A 20,806-nucleotide genomic window follows, 5' to 3' on the forward strand; every position below is an offset into this window, starting at 1 on the left:
GGAGGGACGGGCGGGGCGGTGGCGCTCGCTCGGGCCGACCCGGGCCCCGATGGGCGTCGGCAGGCCCCGCGCGGGCTCGGGCGGGCCGGCGGTGGCGGGAGGAGAGAGAGGCCGGCGGGGACACGTGGCGGCGCGCTATAGGACGGGGGCGGCGGCTGGACGCGTCCGGCGCGGACGAACATGTCCGGCGGGCGAGAGGGAGGTTTGATCTAGGGTTTGGATGCAAATTTCGGAGGGGGAGGTGTTTATATAGGTAGAGGGAGCTAGGAGAGTCCAAATAGAGTGCGGTTTTCACCCACATGATCGTGATCGAATGACCGAGAGCATGGATGGGGTTAGGATGGGCTGGTGGGCTGTGGTGGAGGGGTGCTGGGCTGCAAAGAGAGAGAGGGGTTTCGGGCTACGCGGTTAACCATTGGGGCATCAAACGACCTCCAAATGGAACGAAATTTGACGGGCGGTCTACCGGTGCTATACCAAGGCCACTCGGCAAACCTCGGTCCATTCCGAGAATGTTTTTATCCCGCTCACGAAACAAGGTCTGAGAGGGGCGACGGGCGCGTGTGAGAGTTGGACTCCAAATGGACAACAGAGAGAAATGACGGAACCCAAAAGGATGCAAGTTTTGAAAAACATGTAGATGAAATGCATATGATGACATGGAAAAATGCAACACGCAAGCAATGACATGGCAACTACGGCGAATAACTGGAAGACACCTGGCGCATCGAATCTGGGGCGTTACGCCAAGGGCGTAACTGTCGATCTGCTCCAGATGGCCAAGCGAATTGGCCCGCAGTGCGAAGCCGCCGAACACAAAGATCTGTCCGGGGAGAAAAGTCTCACCCCGGACCGTGTCGCTGACGATTGAAGACGCCATCAAGCCTTGAAGCGACGGCACAGAGGAACTCTGAATGAAAGCACCAATGTCGGTGTCAAAACCGGCGGATCTCGGGTAGGGGGTCCCGATCTGTGCGTCTTAGGCTGAGGGTAACAGGAAGCAAGGGACACAATGTTTACCCAGTTTCGGGCCCTCTCGATGGAGGTAAAACCCTACTTCCTGCTTGATTAATATTGAAGATATGAGTAGTACAAGAGTAGATCTACCACGAGATCGTAGAGGCTAAACCCTAGGAGCTAGCCTATGATGGCATGATTGTAATTGTGATCGGCCTTCTAAGGACCATCCTCTCCGGTTTATATAGACACCAGAGAGGGCTAGGGTTTACATGGAATCGGTTACAAGGAAGGAAACATAATATCCGAATCGCCAAGCTTGTCTTCCACGCAAAGGAGAGTCCCATCCGGACACGGGCCAAAGTCTTGAGTCTTGTATCTTCACGCTTCAATAGTCCGGACGATGTATATAGTCCGGCTGTCCGGATACCCCCTAATCCAGGACTCCCTCAGCCGCCAGCAAGGAAGCCTATTGTACAATAGAGTAACATGTCACCTCTTCCGAACACTATGTGATCCTCTGTCTGGCTTCTCCAAAGCCGGACAGAGTCTCAGGGGCCACTATCTATACACAGGTATATTCCTTTATTAAAAGTTGTTAGAAAATTACATCACATACCTCAAAGCCTCTTAATAGGATGGTGAAAGCTTCGTTCAGCCCGCTTTTGGCGGACTGAATCTTCTCAACCACCGTACCCATCAAGGTACGGTGCTCCTCCACGAAGGAAGCACGACGAAGTGCTTCCACCAAAGTGTCCGGCACCTCTAGATTGACGGAGGTCACTGGTGGAGTCGATGCTCCCCCCTCCTTCAAATGGGGTTGCTCGCTCGATTCCGGAGCCGTGTGGGTCTCTGAATTAGTGTTCAGTTGGGGGTAGGATTGGTCATGGCCCCCGTCATCAGTCTCCATGGGGGTCGGTTCCCCCATGTTCTTGGCAGCCGAGGCATTACCCTCTGGCGCCGTCTTTACGGCCTCCCGCACCTGTCCATGGCCTGGAGAGGCTTTTCGGGATGAAACTTCAGTGTCGTCCGTAGTGATTGGTGGAAAGGTTTGCGGAGGCGTCTCACTTTTGACCATCCCTGGCTCCAGCGAGTTCCCCTGAGATGATGATAGTTGGGGGAGATCGCGGGCCTGACTGGAGCACATAGTATAATGTATTAAAAACTGCAATCGTAAATGCCGATATATGTAAGACATCCTTGGGTACTTACGAATCGGACAGGGGCTTCGGCCTAGGGAGCCACTCGGGGATGGCTTCGGCATCCGAATCTGAGCCGTTCAAGAGGGATATCTCCCCCCTCTTGGACGCCTGTGCCTCTGGGTCTATGGAGGCCACCCTTTTCTTCTTCCTCCCCTTAAGGGGAGAATTGCTCTCTTTCTCCTCCTCCTTTTCATCTTGATCTCCCTCGTGGGAGGAGAGAGCTTCGGTATCTCCGGACACAGCGTCCGGAGTACCTTTACGGTGGGGGTCGCCTTTGGCCTCCTTGCCCTTCTTCTTGGCCTTCTTCTCCGGTACCTGGTACAACGCCGGGACCAGCATCCTCGTCAGTAGAGGATCAGTTGGGTTTTCGGGCAACGGAGCCGGACACTTGATCCGCTCCACCTTCTTCGTCCAGCCCTAATTAAAAGATGGAAGTCTCAGCATACCCCTTTGATTTTTGAACTAAGTTATGTTCAGAAACTAAACTTACCGGGGTGGCCGAGTGAGCACAGTCAAGGCCGATGTCATTGGTCGTCTCCGGCCACGACTTCTGGGCTTTGAAAAGTAGCTTCCAGATCTCTTTGTTCATCGTGCCAAAGAATCGCTGTAGGGTCCTCAGTCCTTCCGGATTTAAACTCCCACATATGGAGAGGCCGACACTGGCAGACAAGGGTCCGATGGAATAGCATCACCTGGATCACGTCGGTGAGGCTGGTGTTCTTTTCTATAATGTTTTCAATGCGCTTTTGCAGCATCAACACCTCGTCGGTCGACCCCCAATCCAGACCCTTGTTGATCCACGACGCTAGCCGCATCGAGGGTCCAGATTTAAACTCAGGAGTGGCCGCCCAGTTGGTGCTGCAAGGTTCGGTGATGTAGAACCACTCCTGCTACCATATCTTGACAGTTTCCCCAAATGCCCCTTTGGGCCAGGTGACGTTGGGGAGTTTGCTCACAATAGCACCTCCGCAATCCGCATGATGTCCGTCAACCACCCTCGGCTTCACGTTGATGACTTTGAGCCATAAGCCAAAGTGGGGGGAATGCGGAGGAGCACCTCACACACGACAATAAATGCCGAGATGTGGAGGAAGGAGTTTGGGGCTAGATCATGGAAATCTAGCCCGTAATAGAACATGAGCCCGCGGACAAAAGGGTGAAGTGGAAACCCTAGTCTGCGGAGGAAGTGGGGGATAAATACCAGCCTTTCACCGGGCTCCGGAGTGGGGATGACCTGCTTCTTGGCAGGGTTCCTGTGCGCAACGTCCGCACTCAGGTACCCCACTTCTCGGAGCTCCTTGATGTCCTTCTCCTTCACGGAGGAGGCCATCCACTTTCCTTGAGAACCAGATCCGGACATGGCGTTGGGGAAGATCGAAGCTTGGGCGCTGGAGCTCGAAGATGGGATGGCTGAGGTAGGAAGAAGGCATGGGGTAGAAAAGATGGATCTTTATCCGCTTATATAGGCCGTGAATACCGAGTGCCCGCCCCACTAGCCTTAAAACCTCACCTGTTCCCAATGTGGGTATGCGCCATAGTTGGTTGGATTACCCAAATACCATTGATGTGCAATCCCGTATTAAGTGGGCACGATCCCTGTTTTGACAGGATGTGCCAATGGGGCGTGGCCTTGAAACACGAAACGCGGGGTGTGAAAATGGTTCAAAATGTCAAAGGGTCAAGTCTGACGCTTCGTCGAAAAAGTTGTCAATAAAAGACACTATTCTCATTTTTTATATCCTACCTTCGCGGCTAAGGGTTGTGTTCATTATGGAAAGCCGGATATAATTCTTGTACAGAAAAAGCCGATGTGTATTCTTCAAGGAACCCGCCTTGCAATGCTGAAGACAATCTGAACGCCGAATATATCATCATTGGAGACAGGTTCAGAGGCTACTGTGGGAGTCCTAGACTAGGGGGTCCTTGGCCGACCGGTCTATCGATGTGGGCCGGACTAATGGGCCATCAAGATACAAGGCATAAGATCACCTCTTGTGTCTGGTGGGGACTCCCGTATGCGTGGATGGCAAGTATAGGTGTCCGGATATGTTATTCCTTTCTGTAAAACTGACTTTGTACAACCCTAAGCCCCTCCATGTCTATATAAACCGGAGGGTAGGTCAAAGGCAGGATCACAACATTGCTAGGCTAGCTATTCTAGGGTTAGCCGAATCGATCTCTAGGTAGATCAACTCTTGTAACCCCTATACCCTCGAATATAATCAAGTAGGAGTAGGGTTTTACCTCCATTAAGAGGGCCCGAACCTGGGTAAATATTGTGTCCTTTGTCCATAGTTACCATTGGTCCTCAGACATCCAGCTTGGGCCCCCCTACCTGAGATCTGCCGATTTTGACACCGACACCCGCTGATACGTCTCCAGTATATCTATAATTTTTGATTGTTCCATGCTATTATATTATCATTCTTGGATGTTTTACAATCAATTTGAGCAACTTTATATCATTTTTTGGGACTAACCTATTGACATAGTGCCAAGTGCCTGTTATTGTTTTCTGCTTTTTTTACATCGCAGGAAATCAATATCAAACAGAGTCCAAATGCAGCGAAACTTTTTATGGATTTTTTTGGACCAGAAGACATCCAGTGGGCCAAAGAAATACCGAAGAGGGGGCCAGAGGTGAGCACAAGACACCTGGGCATGCCTGGGCCCCCAGGCGCGCCCTGGTGGATTGTACCCACCTCGGTGACCTCCCGCACCACCTCTTTGCTCTATAAATACCCCAATATTCCACAAATCCTAGGGGAGTCAGTGAAAATCAATTCCAGCCACCGCAAGTTCCGAAACCACCAGATCCAATCTAAACACCATCACGGAGGGGTTCATCATCCTCATTGGTGCCTCTCCGATGATGCATGAGTAGTTCATTGTAGACCTCCGGGTCCGTAGTTAGTAGCTAGATGGTTTCCTCTCTCTCTCTTGATTCTCAATTCAATGGTCTCTTGGAGATCTATTTGATGTAACTCTTTTTGCGGTGTGTTTGTTGGGATGCGATGAACTTTGAGTTTATGATTAGATCTATGTTTTTATCCATGAAAGTTATTTGAGTCTTTTGATCTCTTATATGCATGATTACTTATAGCCTCGTATTTCTTCTTGGAATCTTTGGTTTTATTCAGGCCAACTAGATTGGTTTTTCTTGCCATGGGAAGAGGTGCTTTGTGATGGGTTCGATCTTATGGTGCTTGATCCCAGTGATAGAAGGGGAACCTACACGTATGTATCGTTGCTATTAAGGATAACAAGATGGGGTCTATTTCTACATAGATATATCTTGTCTACATCATGTCATCGTTCTTATTGGATTACTCTGTTTTACCATGAACTGAATACACTAGATGCATGCTGGATAGCAATCGATGTGTGGAGTAATAGTAGTAGATGCAGGCAGGAGTCGGTCTACTAATCTTGGACGTGATGCCTATATAATGATCATTGCTTGGATATTTTCATGATTGTTCAAAGTTCTATCAATTGCCCACCAGTAATTTTTTTACCCATTGTATGCTGTTTTTCTCGAGAGAAGCCACTAGTGAAATCTACGGCCACCGGGTCTCTTCTTATCATATTTGCCTATGAGATCTATTTTTACTTGCTTTTGTTTTCAGATCTATTAATACAAAAATACCTTGCTGCAAGTTTTACTAATTTATTTTATCTTGCATTCCCGTGAGATCTATTTATCCAATCTACTACAATTTTATCTATCTTTTTACCCGTGAGGGATTGGCAACCTCTCTTTTACGTCGGGTTGCAAGTATTTGTTCTTTGTAGGAGCTGTTTACGTGGTGTTGCATGGTTCTCCTACTGGTTCAATAACCTTGGTCTCATCACTGAGGGAAATACTCACCATTGTTGTGCTGCATCATCCCTTCCTCTTTGGGGAAATACCAACGTAGTTCAAGCAAACATCGAAAGGAATTTTTGGCGCTGTTGCCGGGGAGACATCAACACCATCTACCAGGTTCCTAATCACAAATATCATCTCCTTGCAATTTACATTATTTGCCTCTTGTTTTCCTCTCGCCCACTTCACAAAAATTTGCTGTTTTATTCGCCCTTTTTTTCGTTTGCCATTTTTTTGTCAGATTTTTTAGTGCAATCTTGTTTCGTAGTCACCATGACTCAAGATAACACCAAGTTATGTGATTTCTCAAATACCAATAACAATGATTTTATTAGCACTCCGATTGCTCCTTCCGCCACTAGTGTGGAGTCTTGTGATATTAATGCCGCTTTGCTGAATCTTGTTATGAAAGGTCAATTTTCCGGCACTCCTAATGAGGATGTCGCGGCCCATCTTAACACATTCGTGGAATTATGCGATATGCATAAGAAAAAAGATGTGGACAATGATATTGTGAAGTTGAAATTATTCCCGTTTTCTTTGCGAGATCGTGCAAAAATTTGGTTTTGTTCTTTGCCTCGCAATAGTATCGATTCTTGGGATAAGTGCAAAGATGCCTTGATTACTAAGTATTTTCCGCCCGCAAAAAATATTTCCCTTAGAACCCAGATCAAGAATTTCAAGCAACTTGAACACCAGCATGTTGCACAATCTTGGGAAAGGATGAAATTGATGCTAAGGAATTGCCCAACTCATGGGTTAAGTCTTTGGATGATCATACAATTTTTTTATGCGGGATTGAATTTTGTTTCTAGAAATATTTTAGATTCCACCACGGGTGGTACTTTTATGGAAATTACTTTGGGTGAAGCGACGAAATTGTTAGACAATATTATGGCAAATTATTCACAATGGCATACCGAAAAAACTCCTACTAGTAGAAAAGTTAATTCGGTTGAAGAAATTTCTTCTTTGAGTGAAAAAGTTGATGCTCTTATGAAATTGGTTGCTAATAAAAGTGCTCCTATTGATTTTAATGATGTGACTTTGTCCAGTTTGGTTGAGAAAAATAGTGATGCCATAGATGTGAGTTTTATCTCGCAAAACAATTTTAATAATAATGCTTATAGAGGTAATTTTGATCCTAGGCCTTTTCCTAGTAATTCCTCCAATAATTATGATAATTCCTATGGTAATCCCTCTTATAATAATAATAGGAACACCTCTGATCTTGAGAACAATATTAAATAATTTATCAATACTCAAAAAGTTTTCAATGCCACAATAGAAGAATAGCCGAATAGATTGATGATATGTCTAGAAGCATTGATAGAATTTCTCATGATGTAGAAAATCTCAAGATTAAATTTTTTGTGCCTAAAGTAGAAGAATCAATTAAGGGTCTTTATGTTTCCATGGATGTAAGTAAGAAAATAACGTCTATGCTTAGAGCTAGAAGGGCCTTTTTAGAAAAAGTGTTTTCTAGTAATTGCTTTCATAAAAATGATGAAGATCTTAAGATGATTGGTGTTTCTTCTATTGATTCCTTGTTTAGTAAAATTAGTATTGATGATAAAGGGACTGGAGAAGAGTCAACTTTAGCTAGAAGGCGTCCCAATAATTCGGAGGGTGAAAATCTTGTTGAGAAAATTGATAAAAGTGGGTTTGAAGAGGTCAAGACTTTAACTAGTGATGTGCCCACTCTTTTGGATTACAAAGACTTTAATTATGATAGTTTCTCTTTGATTGATTGTATTTATTTGTTGCAATCCATGATAAATTCACCCCATGCTTATGAACAAAATAAAGCAACTAAACATATTGTAGATGCTATGATGAAAGCTTTAGAACAAAAGTTGGAATTAGAAGTTTCAATTCCTAGAAAATTACATGATGAATGGGAACCTACTATCAAAGTCAAGATTAAAAATTATGAGTGTTTTGCTTTATGTGACTTGGGTGCTAGTGTTTCTACAATTTTGAAATCTTTATGTGATGTGCTTGGTCTTACTGATATTGAAGAGTGTTCTCTAAATTTGCACTTGGCGGATTCTACTATTAAAAAACCTATGTAAATAACTAATGATGTTCTTATTATTTCAAATAGGAATTATGTGCCCATAGATTTATTGTTCTTGATATTGATTGCAATCTGTCTTGTCCAATTATTCTTGGTAGACTGTTTTTACGTACTATTGGTGCCATGATCGATATGAAAGAAGGCAATATTAAATTTCAATTACCACTAAGAAAGGGTATGGTATACTTCCCTAGAACTAAAATTAAGCCACCATATGAATCAATCATGAGGGCATCATATGGATCTAGAAACAAAGATAACAATACTTAGATCCTTCGCATTATGCCTAGCTAGGGGCATAAAACGATAGCTCTCGTTTGGAGGCAACCCAACTTGTATCTTTTTGCCTTTTGATTTTCTTGTTGTTTTCAATAAAATACCCAATTATGCCTCTGTTTAGATGTGTTTTTTTGGTTTAAATTAGTGTTTGTGCCAAGCAAAGCCTTTGGGATGATTTGGGTGATAGTTGATTTGATCTTGCTAAAAAAAACTTTTGCGCCTAGAAAAAAATCCCATTTTTAACAGAAGAGATTTTTTTGATTTAATTCTTTTTGCAAAATATTAATATATAAATTTCCCACATGGTCCTAATTTTTCAGAAGTTTTGGAGTTATAGAAGTATATGAAGTTCCCTGATTACTATAGACTGTTCTGTTTTTGTTAGATTCTGTTTTCGTTGTGTTATGTGCCTGTTTTGATGATTCTATGGTTTTATTTGAAGAGTTTTTGTCATGGAAAAGTTAAAATACAGTAGATATAATGTAGTAACAAAATATTAATGGGTTTGCAACAGTACTTAAAGTAGTGATTTGCTTTCTTATACTAACAGATCTCACGAAGGTTTTGTTGAGTTTTGTGTGATTGAAGTTTTCTAGTTTTGGGTGAGATTGCGATGGATGAAGGAATAAGGATTAGCAAAAGGCTAAGCTTGGGGATGCCCGAGGCACCCCAATATAATATTCAAGAAGTATCAAGCAACTAAGCTTGGGGATGCCCCCAAGAGGCATCCCCTGTTTCTTCTAACAACCATCGGTATTTTACTTGGAGCTATATTTTTATTCATCACATATTCTGAGTTTTGCTTGGAGCGTCTTGAATGATATGAGTCTTTGCATGTTTGGCTTTGTGTTTTAAGTCATCTATCCTTGCTGGACACACCTAGTTGAGGGAGCCAAAATTATGCAATGACTTGTTAGAATTGCTCTCTATGCTTCACTTAAATCTTTATGAGCTATGGAATTGCTAAAGTGCTTCACTTATATCTTTTTGAGCATGGTGTACTTTGCTATTTTTGAAGACATGCTCTCATGCTTCACTTAGATTTATTAGAGAGTTAGTAAATTATTTAAGAAATTTTCTCCTGCTTCACTTAAATTATTTTGAGAGAAGAAATTTTTTATGCTCATGATCTTCACTTAAATTTGTTTGAGCTATCAAAAGAAACATATGAAATTAGTCCCAAAGTGATATATATTAAAGAGGGATCATATAATAAAAACTTTCATTAAGATCATTGGACAAATTAAACTTGATTCTTTGTAATAGTTTTGAGTTATGATGATAGTGATATGTGAGTCATGTTGGAGTTATGATGATAGTGATATGTGAGTCATGTTAATGAGTAATTATGCTTTAGTAAGAATATTGGTGTTAATGTTTGTGATTCCCCATGCAAGCACGAAAGTCAATAGTTATGCAATGAAATTACATCATACTTGTTGTGAATTATTTGGTGTTAATTATGCTTAATGCTCGCTTATGAGATTTTTAGTTTCTTGGTTGGATGCTCCCAATCTTTTGCTAGCCTCCATTTGCTCTAAGTATGATCACTACTTGTGCATCGAAAGTCCTTCAAACCAGTTTTTGCCATATGATTCCACTATACCTACCTATATGCGGTATTTCCGTGCCGTTCTAAGCAAATTTGTATGTGCCATCTCTAATTTTCAAAATAAATTTCTCCTTTGTGTGCTCGTACCGCTCATGAAACGGTAGGGGGTGGCTGATATATTTCCATGCTAGATATGTTATTCTCAAGATGAGTGTTTATTCACTTGTCGTTGCATGAGAGTACGAGAAAGAAATTAGGGATGCCCATTCTCGAAATGAAAAATGAATTTACTTTATATTGTGAAATAATAAATTCCTTTAAAGTGTTGGTATGGAGGGCACCCGTGGATACGGTTAGCCATGGAAAGTGAAAGTATGGTGGAAAAAGGAATAATTCGTTTAAAGTGTTGGTATGGAGGGCACCCGTGGATATTGCATTTTCTGTTTGGGAACCGCCTATGATATATCTAGCATGGAAAGTATTGGGAACTACTCGATCGTTTTCATTGACAGGAAAAGCATGCCACCCAAAATGATTTATCTCTACTTTGTTCGCTTTGAGCTCTGGCACCTCTACAAATCCCGACATCCCTCTATGAAGGGCCTGTCTTTTACTTTATGCAATTTTTATTTTCCTTGAGTCTCCATCTTCTCTTATAAAGCACCAACTAAGAGGCACTATGATTGTACTTTAGCATTGGATGTAGCTAATATGCGAGTGTGTTTCATGAATGGATCAATAATTGAGCATGCTAGGGATAACTTGCTTTAGTGTTGATATTCTGAAAGACATGGTTGCTTGTTGACATGCCCGAGTATTAAAGTCTTCATGTCAAAACTAGACTATTGCTTTGAACCATATAAAAGCCCAAATGTCCGTGATACAAAGAAAAGAATATGTGATGAACATGTTAGGCAACATTCCACATCAAAAATTATGTTTTTATCATTTATCTACTCGAGGACGAGCAGGAATTAAGCTTGGGGATGCTGATACGTCTCCAACGTATCTATAATTTTTGATTGTTCCATGCTATTACATTATCATTCTTGGATGTTTTACAATCATTTTTAGCAACTTTATATCATTTTTTGGGACTAACCTATTGACATAGTGCCAAGTGCCAGCTATGTTCTGCTTGTTTTTTACATCGCAGGAAATCAATATCAACCGGAGTCCAAACGTAGCGAAACTTTTTGTGGATTTTTTTGGACCAGAAGACATCCATTGGGCCAAAGAAGTATCGAAGAGGGGACTCAAGGTGAGGACAAGACACCTGGGCACCCCTGGGGGCCCAGGCGCGCCCAGGTGGGTTGTGCCCACCTCAGTGACCTCCCGCACCGCCTCTTTGCTCTATAAATACCCCAATATTCCAGAAACCCTAGGGGAGTCGACGAAAATTAATGCCAGTCACCGCAAGTTCCAGAACCACCAGATCCAATCTAAACACCATCACGGAGGGGTTCATCATCCTCATTGGTGCCTCTCCAATGATGCATGACTAGTTCATTGTAGACCTTCGGGTCCGTAGTTACTAGCAAGATGGCTTCCTCTCTCTCTCTCTCTTGATTCTCAATACAATGGTCTCTTGGAGATCTATTTGATGTAACTCTTTTTGCGGTGTGTTTGTTGGGATCCGATGAACTTTGAGATTATGATTAGATCTATGTTTTTATCCACGAAAGTTATTTGAGTCTTTTGATCTCTTATATGCCTGTTTACTTATAGCATCGTATTTCTTCTTCGAATCTTTGGTTTAGTTAGGCCAACTAGATTGATTTTTCTTGCCATTGGAAGAGGTGCTTTGTGATGGGTTCGATCTTACGGTGCTTGATCCCAGTGACAGAAGGGGAACCAACACGTATGTATCATTGCTATTAAGGATAACAAGATGGGATCTATTTCTACATAAATAGATCTTGTCGAGATCATGTCATCATTCTTATTGCATTACTCTGTTTTACCATGAAATTAATACACTAGATGCATGCTGGATAGTGGTCGATGTGTGGAGTAATAGTAGTAGATGCAGGTAGGAGTCGGTCTACTAATCTTGGATGTGATGCCTATATAATGATCATTGCCTGGATATCGTCATGATTGTTATCAATTGCCCAACAATAATTTGTTTACCCACTGTATGATATTTTTCTCGAGATAAGCCACTAGTGAAATCTACGGGCCCCCGGGTCTCTTCTTATCATATTTCCTTCGAGACCTATTTTTATTTGCTTTTATTTTCAGATCTATTAGTCCAAAAATACAAAAATACCTTGCTGCAATTTTTAGTAATTTATTTCATCTCGCGTTCCCATGAGATCTATTTATCCAATCTACTACAATTTTATCTATCTTTTTACCCGTGAGGGATTGACAACCCCTCTCTTACGTCGGGTTGAAAGTATTTGTTCTTTGTGTGCTGGAGCTGTTTACGTGGTGTTGCGTGGTTCTCCTGCTGGTTCGATAACCTTGGTCTCATCATCAACGGAAATACCTACCGTTGCTGTGCTGCATCATCCGTTCCTCTTTGGGGAAATAACGACGTAGTTCAAGCAAACATCACCCGCAGGGGTGCGTACCACTAGTGAAGTGCTCATCTCTTTGTATTTAATGCAATGCATGAATGCAAAATCTTCTGACATGAATGAATGCAACTCTTGAATGGAATAAAATAGATGCTGGTACTGAATAAACCAGAAGAGTACCCGTCACAGTAACAAGCTGGTCTTGAGCTTCATTTAGATCAATGTGATTAGCATGACCACGACCATATGGCATTGTTGTTGCGGGGCTGGTTGTTACCATGAGCATTAGAAGGTAGAGCCAGCTGGTACCAATTCTGTGGGCAGTTCCTGAAATGGTGACCTGGAAGGCCACACTTGAAGCATAGACCATCATTGGGATTGGGAGAAGGAGCTCGAGGTGGTACAGTTCGAAGAGGCCGCCTCGGCAGTGGAGGAGGCAGACGAGGTGCAACATAGGAGTCTGTTGGGACAGGAGCAGTTGGGCGGTACATGCTGTGGGGAATCCATATCTGACCCTTCTACGATGATGGGCCCGAAGATGAGCCGACGTCATGGTTGCACCTGAGTGATCCCTGGTGTTCCTAAAGACCATTCTCAACCTGAATAGCCTTGTTCACCAAGGTGGCGAAGTCAGCAAAGTCATGCACCGGGAGCACGAGCTTGATATCAGGGTGAAGTCTGTCATGAAACTTTTCCCGTCTACGTGCATCAGTAGCAATGTCTTCTTTAGCATAGCGGGACAATTTAAGAAACTCCCGCTGATAAGTATCCACAAACTTGTTTCCCTGGGTGAGGTTGCGGAACTCACGCTTCTTCCGGTCCATGATTCCCTGAGGAATGAAGCGGGTATGAAAGGCAACTTGGAATTTTGGCCAAGTGATGGTTGTTCTAGCAGGTAGAGAATGCCTGTGGCTGTCCCACCACTGAGAAGCAGGACCCTTGAGGAAGAAGGATGCAAAAGTGACATAGTTGGTAGGGGCAACGTGAGCAGACTCCATCTCATAAGTGATGTCGCGGAGCTAGTCATCAGCATCAAGGGGTTGAGTTGAGCTATCATAGATGGTAGGGTTGAGGCACATGAAATCTTGCAGAGTTACTAGGGCTGGCTGCTGATTAATATTGGGGCGCAGAAACTGAGCCATGACTCCTTCCATGAACTGGCGATTCAGCTCAAACTGTTGTATCTTTCCGGCTATGAATTCGGGCGGTGGTGGATCGTTGGCACCACGGCCACGACCAGCGGGTCTAACCATCCTGCTAAAATGTAACAGGGGGTAGTTCAACATTGAGAAATTGTAGAGACAAAGAATCATTCATGAAATGACATGCACAAAGAAAGCAGTGCGATAGATACATCATAGTAGTCAAACATGACATACAGATTGTCGTGGAATTATCACGTCAGATGTCCTAGTGTGAGGACTTAGTCGTGGAGCCATCGCAACGAGATTAACTTAAAGGGGTTAAACCGGACAAAGGACATGGGGAGTTTATACTGGTTCGGCCCCTTGCGGTGAAGGTAAAAGCCTACGATCCAGTTGTGGTGGAATTGATGGGGTCTCGATAACCAGGGAGCGAATCCACTTTGCCTAGTAATCGAGTTGTTGTTTCTTGTCCCTAAACCGCCACCGGGTCATCCCTTTATATACACAGGTTGACGCCCGTCGATCTACAGAATCTCGAGGCCGGTTCATAAACGTGTCCGGCTCGGTATCTACTCTTTCCTGCCTTACATTACAAGTTACACGCCTATGGCAGTTTATGTCTATGGGCCCTAACCCACCTCTGGGCTTTTGGGCTCCCTTATTATGTTTCCTTCATAAGTCGCCATCTTCTATAACATCATGGGCTTCAATATTGGTAGTCTCTCTGTGGATAAACCGGCCCCTCCTGGGCGGTTTATACCCACCAGTTATATCCCCAACATTAGGCCCCAGATTGATTTGAACCTGTTCATGTCAATCTTCAACACTTAGGAAAAATCCTTCTTCAACACTTAGCATAAGCCTTGTAATCCACCATGACGTCATCTTCTGATATTATAGTAAACCGCCATGACGTCACCTGTTTATTAAAAAACCATACATACCTCCCCTTTATTGACGAGCTTCCAAAAATCGAGGCAACAACTCTATCACTTATCCATTTTTTGGGCTCCTCAATTTTCGTGCTTGTCGCTTATCTCTTCGCCTTATAAATAACACCGAGGGTCATTTTTACTTTTCCCCTTCGTGCCTCTTCACCTCGTCGTCTTCCTCGCGCCTCCCCAGCGTTTCGAGCTCAGTCGCTGCCGTCGATCCTCGTCTTCAACCTCACCTTCAGCCGCTGCATCATCCTGAACGCACCAGAAAAACACGACGCCTCTCCACTGCTCCCTCAGCCTCAGTAAGCATTCTCTCTTTCCACCCCAGATCTATTACTAGGGTTTCAGTGTTCAACGGTGTTCTTCAGTTTTTGTCGGTGTTCAATGCTGCATAATAGCTCCTGATTCAAACCTTGATTTTTATCCCGTAAAACAATATCCGTAGTCCTTCTTTCCATTAATGCATCTCATTAAGTAGAAGATCTCATCTATATCCTTCAACTGTTCCAGTACCAGAATTTTTAACCTCGAATATTTTTCCATTTTCTGACACATGGTAGATCCAGATTTTAATGTCAATTTGTGAATCCTATTTTTCAACACTTAGTTATTTTCAGACATGTACCTTCCATACCACTGTAGGCGGTTTAACTTTAAGAAAATTATAACCTGCCAGGTAGCATTAGCCATCTCTTAAACCGCTGATTTGTCATCTCTATAACCCTGCCAATGTCAGAATCCGGTTTGGTATGTATATATGCCTCAACGTCTTCTCCATATAACGTTACGACGCTTTATGCTTGTCAGTCAAAAATCTTAAACCGGCATTTATCTGTTTCCATCTTTTCATTAAAATGGCCAAACAATTTTATGCTTGCAACTGGTTCCTTCCCTGGTTACGGAAGAGCAGATTAACGGGTGTGTTGCAACTGGTGCTTTAGTGAGTAAAGAAATCATTCACTGGAGGGTCCCCGGTCCAGAAAATCCTCCTGAGCCCAAGGATGGAGAAGTGATTGTGTTTGCTGATCATCTAAGTCGAGGGTTTAGCCCTCCTGGATCAAAATTCTTCTGTGACGTGTTTGCTAGCTTCCAGATGCGCCCTCAAGATATTGGACCGAACTCTGTGTCCAATATTTTCAACTTTCAAGTGTTTTGTGAGGTTTATCTGCAAGAAGAACCTACCGTTGAGTTATTCAGAGACTTCTTTTACTTAAACCGCCGTACTGAATTTGTGGATGGGCCCTGTCGGTGTCAAAACTGGCGGATCTCGGGTAGGGGGTCCCGAACTGTGCGTCTAGGCGGATGGTAACAGGAGACAAGGGACACGATGTTTTACCCAGGTTCGGGCCCTCTTGATGGAGGTAAAACCCTACGTCCTGCTTGATTAATATTGATGATGTGTGTTACAAGAGTAGATCTACCACGAGATCAAGGAGGCTAAACCCTAGAAGCTAGCCTATGGTACGATTGTTGTTTGTCCTACGGACTAAAGCCATCCGGTTTATATAGACACCGGAGAGGGCTAGGGTTACACAGAGTCGGTTACAATGGTAGGAGATCTACATATCCGTATCGCCAAGCTTGCCTTCCACGCCAAGGAAAGTCCCATCCGGACACGGGACGAAGTCTTCAATCTTGTATATTCATAGTCTTGGAGTCCGGCCGATGATGATAGTTCGGCTATCCGGACACCCCCTAGTCCAGGACTCCCTCAGTAGCCCCTGAACCAGGCTTCAATGACGACGAGTCTGGCGCGCATATTGTCTTCGGCATTGCAAGGCGGGTTCCTCCTCCGAATAATTTATGGAAGATTGTGAACACCAGGATAGTGTCCGGCTCTGCAAAATAAATTCCATGCACCACCGTAGAGAGAATAATATTTACACAAGTTCAATCTGCTGACGTATTTGGTGGCGTGACGTCACACCACTACCAAGCCTTTACTTGAATCATTTTTATTATACCACCTCAGCGTGTTTAGCGAAGCGGTTTCCTTGGCACGTCTTGTCGAAGCAGAGATCGTGTTCCCCTTATTTCGGGATTCCCATCAATACGGACGTGGGTAACCCAACCGCGCCATTGATTGCGGCGCTTGGGAGATAAGCGAGTTTTATCAGGCCGGTGGGGACACATGTTTTTGTACGCCCATATAAGGGGATAAAGATCCAACCCTTTTACCTGCACCTTCTTCCTCCTTGGCTTATCCATCTCCGTGAACTCGAGCTCCAGCGCCCAAGTCCGCACATCTCACCTCAACCTCCTCCAACTATGTCCGGAGCGGGAGGCAAGTGGATGGCCTCCTCAGTCATGGAGGGGCACATCCAGAAGCTGCGCAGTGCCGGATATTTGTCCAGCAACATCGCACATCGGCTCCCCGACGAGGGAGAGCTCATCCCCACCCCCAGGCCCCATGAGAGGGTAGTATTTCTTCCCCATTTCCTCCGCAGACTGGGCTTCCCACTCCATCCCTTTGTCTGGGGGCTCATGTTCTACTACGGCCTGGAATTCCATGATCTGGCCCCGAATTTCATCCTCAACATCTCGGCGTTTATCGTCATGTGCGAGGCCTTCCTCTGCATCCAGCCCCACTTCGGCTTGTGGCTCAAGACCTTCAGTGCCAAGCCGAAGGTTGTGAAGGTAAGCCAAGCGGAGTGCGGAGGCGCCATGGTGGGCAGGATGTCCAACGTTACTTGGCTTGAAGGCACTTTCGTGGAAACCATCAAGGGCTGGCAATCGAGGTGGTTCTACATCACCGTGCCGCGTGATCCTGAATGGGCAGCGGCCCCCGAATTCAGATCTGGCATCCCCACACGGCTCACCTCCTGGAAAGAGACCGGCCGGACATGAGGTGATTCGTAGGAGCTGACCGGACTCCAAGGCTGCGTCCAAAAGCTAGTGGACAAGAAGCTCAACCTTGTCAACGTAGTCCAGGTCATGCTCATCCACCGGATTCTCCCGTGCCAACGATGGGGCTTCAACATGTGGGAGTTCGATCCGGCGCACCACCAGACTTTGAGCGGGCTCTTCGACACTACGTACGAAGATGTCTGGAAGGTGCTGTTGAAGGGTGCTGAGGCTCCCGCATCTTCTACCGAAGATCGCGGATTCAGCTCGCAGCGTCCAACTGACGAGGTAAGTGATTTTGTCCTTTACGGGATGCTTGTTTTCCATAGTTTGACTCTATGCGGGATCTAAACTCCCTCTCCTTTGACAGGACTGGCTGGCGAAGGCCGAGCAGACTATCTGTCCGGCCCCATTGCCAGAGGACCCAGCGGACGCCGCTTAACGGGGCTGCTGGCTCCGGCACCCCACGTGGTGCCGGAGAAGAAGGCCAAGAAGAAGGCCACGGGGACTCGGAAGAGTTCCCGTTTTCAGGTGTTATCGGATGATGACTCCGAGGCCGACTCCTCTCACAAAGGCGAGGAGGAGAAGAAGAAAATCTCTCCCCCAGCAGGGGGAGGGAAGAAAAGAAAGGCCTCCCCAACGAGGGAGGCCGAAGGGTCCAAGAAGGGAAAAACTCTTTCCCCGGACTACTCTGCCAACGCCAGCAACGACGACGAGGACTGGCCTCCAAGGGCCAAGCCCCTGGCGAGATCGTAAGTATCCGGACTCCCGAATAACTTCATGGTTTTTCTCTTTGCTACGTAATGTCTTTCTAATGCCGCATACAACCCTGCAGTCCGCCCAAGGATGATCTTCCCGCTTCATCGAGCGGGTACTTAGGTGCGTCGGATATGGATTCTCTTCCGACCGCCTCCACCCCCCGTGATGCGGACGATGCCGAGGTGGGATCCCGGGAAGGGACCCATGAGGAGGAGGAGGCCCCGGAGGTGTCACAGAACAACCTGCCGGACTTTGCACCGGACTCGGCCCCGGAGCCCATAGTGGCTCCGGAGTCCGGCGCTCGGCCCCTTCGTAAGAAGGGCAAGACCGTGACGCCGGCAGCCTCCGTCCAACCGGAGGCGCCGGATAGCTTGCTGGAGGCGCTCAATGGCGCCTCCATCAAAGAGGAACACCGCACTGTTATGAGTGCGGTGATTCAGAAGGTTCAGCTCACCAAGAGCGGGATGACCGAAGCCTGCAGCAGCCTTCTAACAGGCTTTGAAGATATATGCAAGAGTCATAAAAAATATGTCAATATGGGATTGCAGGTTGCACTGCTGACCTCTGCCGCATTGACTGCGGAGGTCAATGCTTTGAAGCAAAGCCTCGAGCGGTCCAAGAACAAGCTCGGCCGTGCCAAGAAGCAGCTCGAGGACAAGGAAGGTGAGTAACACCTTATTAAAATTGTACCTTACAGAAAAGGATTTTGGTTGCAAGAAGAATGACAAGGATAACGTGGGTATTGCAGGGGCCACTAACGAGGTGGCGACCCTGAAGGAGGCGGTGGCCGCGGCCGAACGTAATGTGGCCGCGGAGCGCACCGAGCGAGAGAAGCAGGAGGCGCGGGTGGCGGAGGTACAGCAAGAGCTCCAGGATCTCGTGGAAAAACATGAGAGCCTGGAGCGTGACTCAAAGACTCGAGAGTCTGAGCTTGCATCGGCTCTTGAGAGTGCCAAAGCCACTAAGGCCGAAGCCTACAAGGCCCTCCAAGAAATCGAGGCGTTGAAGAAAATAGTGGCGGGTAAGGCATTTTTCATGCAAAGTAAGGATGTGAGTGTTAATTACCTGTTACTTACCCGAATTCGGAGCTCTCCAGGAGTGTTCGCAGATCTTCCTTGCAGCGTGTCCGATGCTGCCGCATTCTACCAGGCCTAGGAGGGGAGCTCGACGGAGAAGGTCTTCTGGTCTCAGTATGCTGAGGCCGGACATCCGGTGCCCCTTAGCGACTAGCTGAAGCAGCTGGTCGAGCTCCACAAGGTGGCCGAACAAGCCATGAAGGGCCTCATAGTTCGGTTGTGGCCTAAGGAGGCCATGCCTGGGAGCTACTTCGGCCTGGTGCGGCGGCTGGTGGATGCATGCCTGTGGGTTGAAGTCATCAAGCACTCCGCCTGTATTGAAGGTGCCCGTCGGGCCCTTGCCCGCGCAAAGGTGCACTGGGGCAAGATGGATGCCCAGAAGCTTGTGACGGACCCGCCACCGTAGGGCAAGGAGCATCGCACGCCCGAGATGTATTATAAGAGTGTCCTGAAGGGTGCCCGCATTATTGCGGGTGAGTGCTCCAAAGATGCAATATTTGAGTAGACTCGCATTTTGTTATCCTGTGTGCTGAAAACTTAGTTCATATGTGCTAAGCAACACTTGTTAATTTAAAATATTACCTTCTGTGCGGCTGTTTATCAAATCTGAGAGATGGCAAGTCGTCGGCTTCAGCCCCCATGCCACGAGTGCTGGGGTGTTCGGGATAAACTTGAGTACTCTTGTTCCCATTTTTGGGCCCATCTAGGGAGGCGCTCAACACAACGAACAAGGCAACCAGACTTATAATGCTTGAACACTCTCACTTAGCCATAGAATTCTATAATTTTAAATTTCGGCGAAGCCCCTAGTCTTCGGAAGGCTGAATTTGGGGCGCTATCCACGCCTGGGCCGGACAAAGCTGGCTCCTCGCTCTAAGTGGCATAAGTCTTTAGGGACTCGCAAAAAACCTCTCAAACAGCGACCGACTCTCACCTCATCATGACGGTCAGTTTTAGCTTTCTCCACTGAGGCGCTCGCCCAGCTCAACTGGGGCACAATCGCAGTGGTTCTCCCAGTGCTACCTTAGCCGATACAGCGGAACGTAAGGTACCAAAACATGGGAGCCGGGCAAACCTAACTATTGACCCAAGACATGATTCGGAGCCGATGCATATAATGCTATAAGTTCGGAGTGCCGCACTTGTGAAAGTGTTTGGACTTATCACACCATGATGCGGGAAACATAAGCCCCTGGTGTATTTAGCCGTACCAAAATGTATGGATGCAACATGTCATAAATGAACATATGTATAAGAAAGAAATGCAATTGGAAGCAAAAAGGTGCTGCATTACTTATTCAAGAAAAGACTGCTGTGAATGCAGAACGATACAAATGGTGCGATAAGCAAGGGATGGGACTATTAAACATGTCCCCCTCCAGGGGGTTGGCTGCGGAATGTAGCCTTTCTCCTTCCCTGGCTGTTGCATCGTGAGTTCGGCAGGTCTGCTGCCGGACAGGGCCTCTGACGAACGGAGTCCTGTGGGTAAAAATAAAATAAAATAAAAAGAAAAAAAGAACGACACACTTGAGAGCCTCTGGTGTGGTTGAGCCGCATTCTGGGCCAATCGTGGTCGTGCCC

This window comes from Triticum dicoccoides, chromosome 2B (genome assembly GCF_002162155.2).
Source record: "Triticum dicoccoides isolate Atlit2015 ecotype Zavitan chromosome 2B, WEW_v2.0, whole genome shotgun sequence".
Lineage (NCBI taxonomy): Eukaryota > Viridiplantae > Streptophyta > Magnoliopsida > Poales > Poaceae > Triticum > Triticum dicoccoides.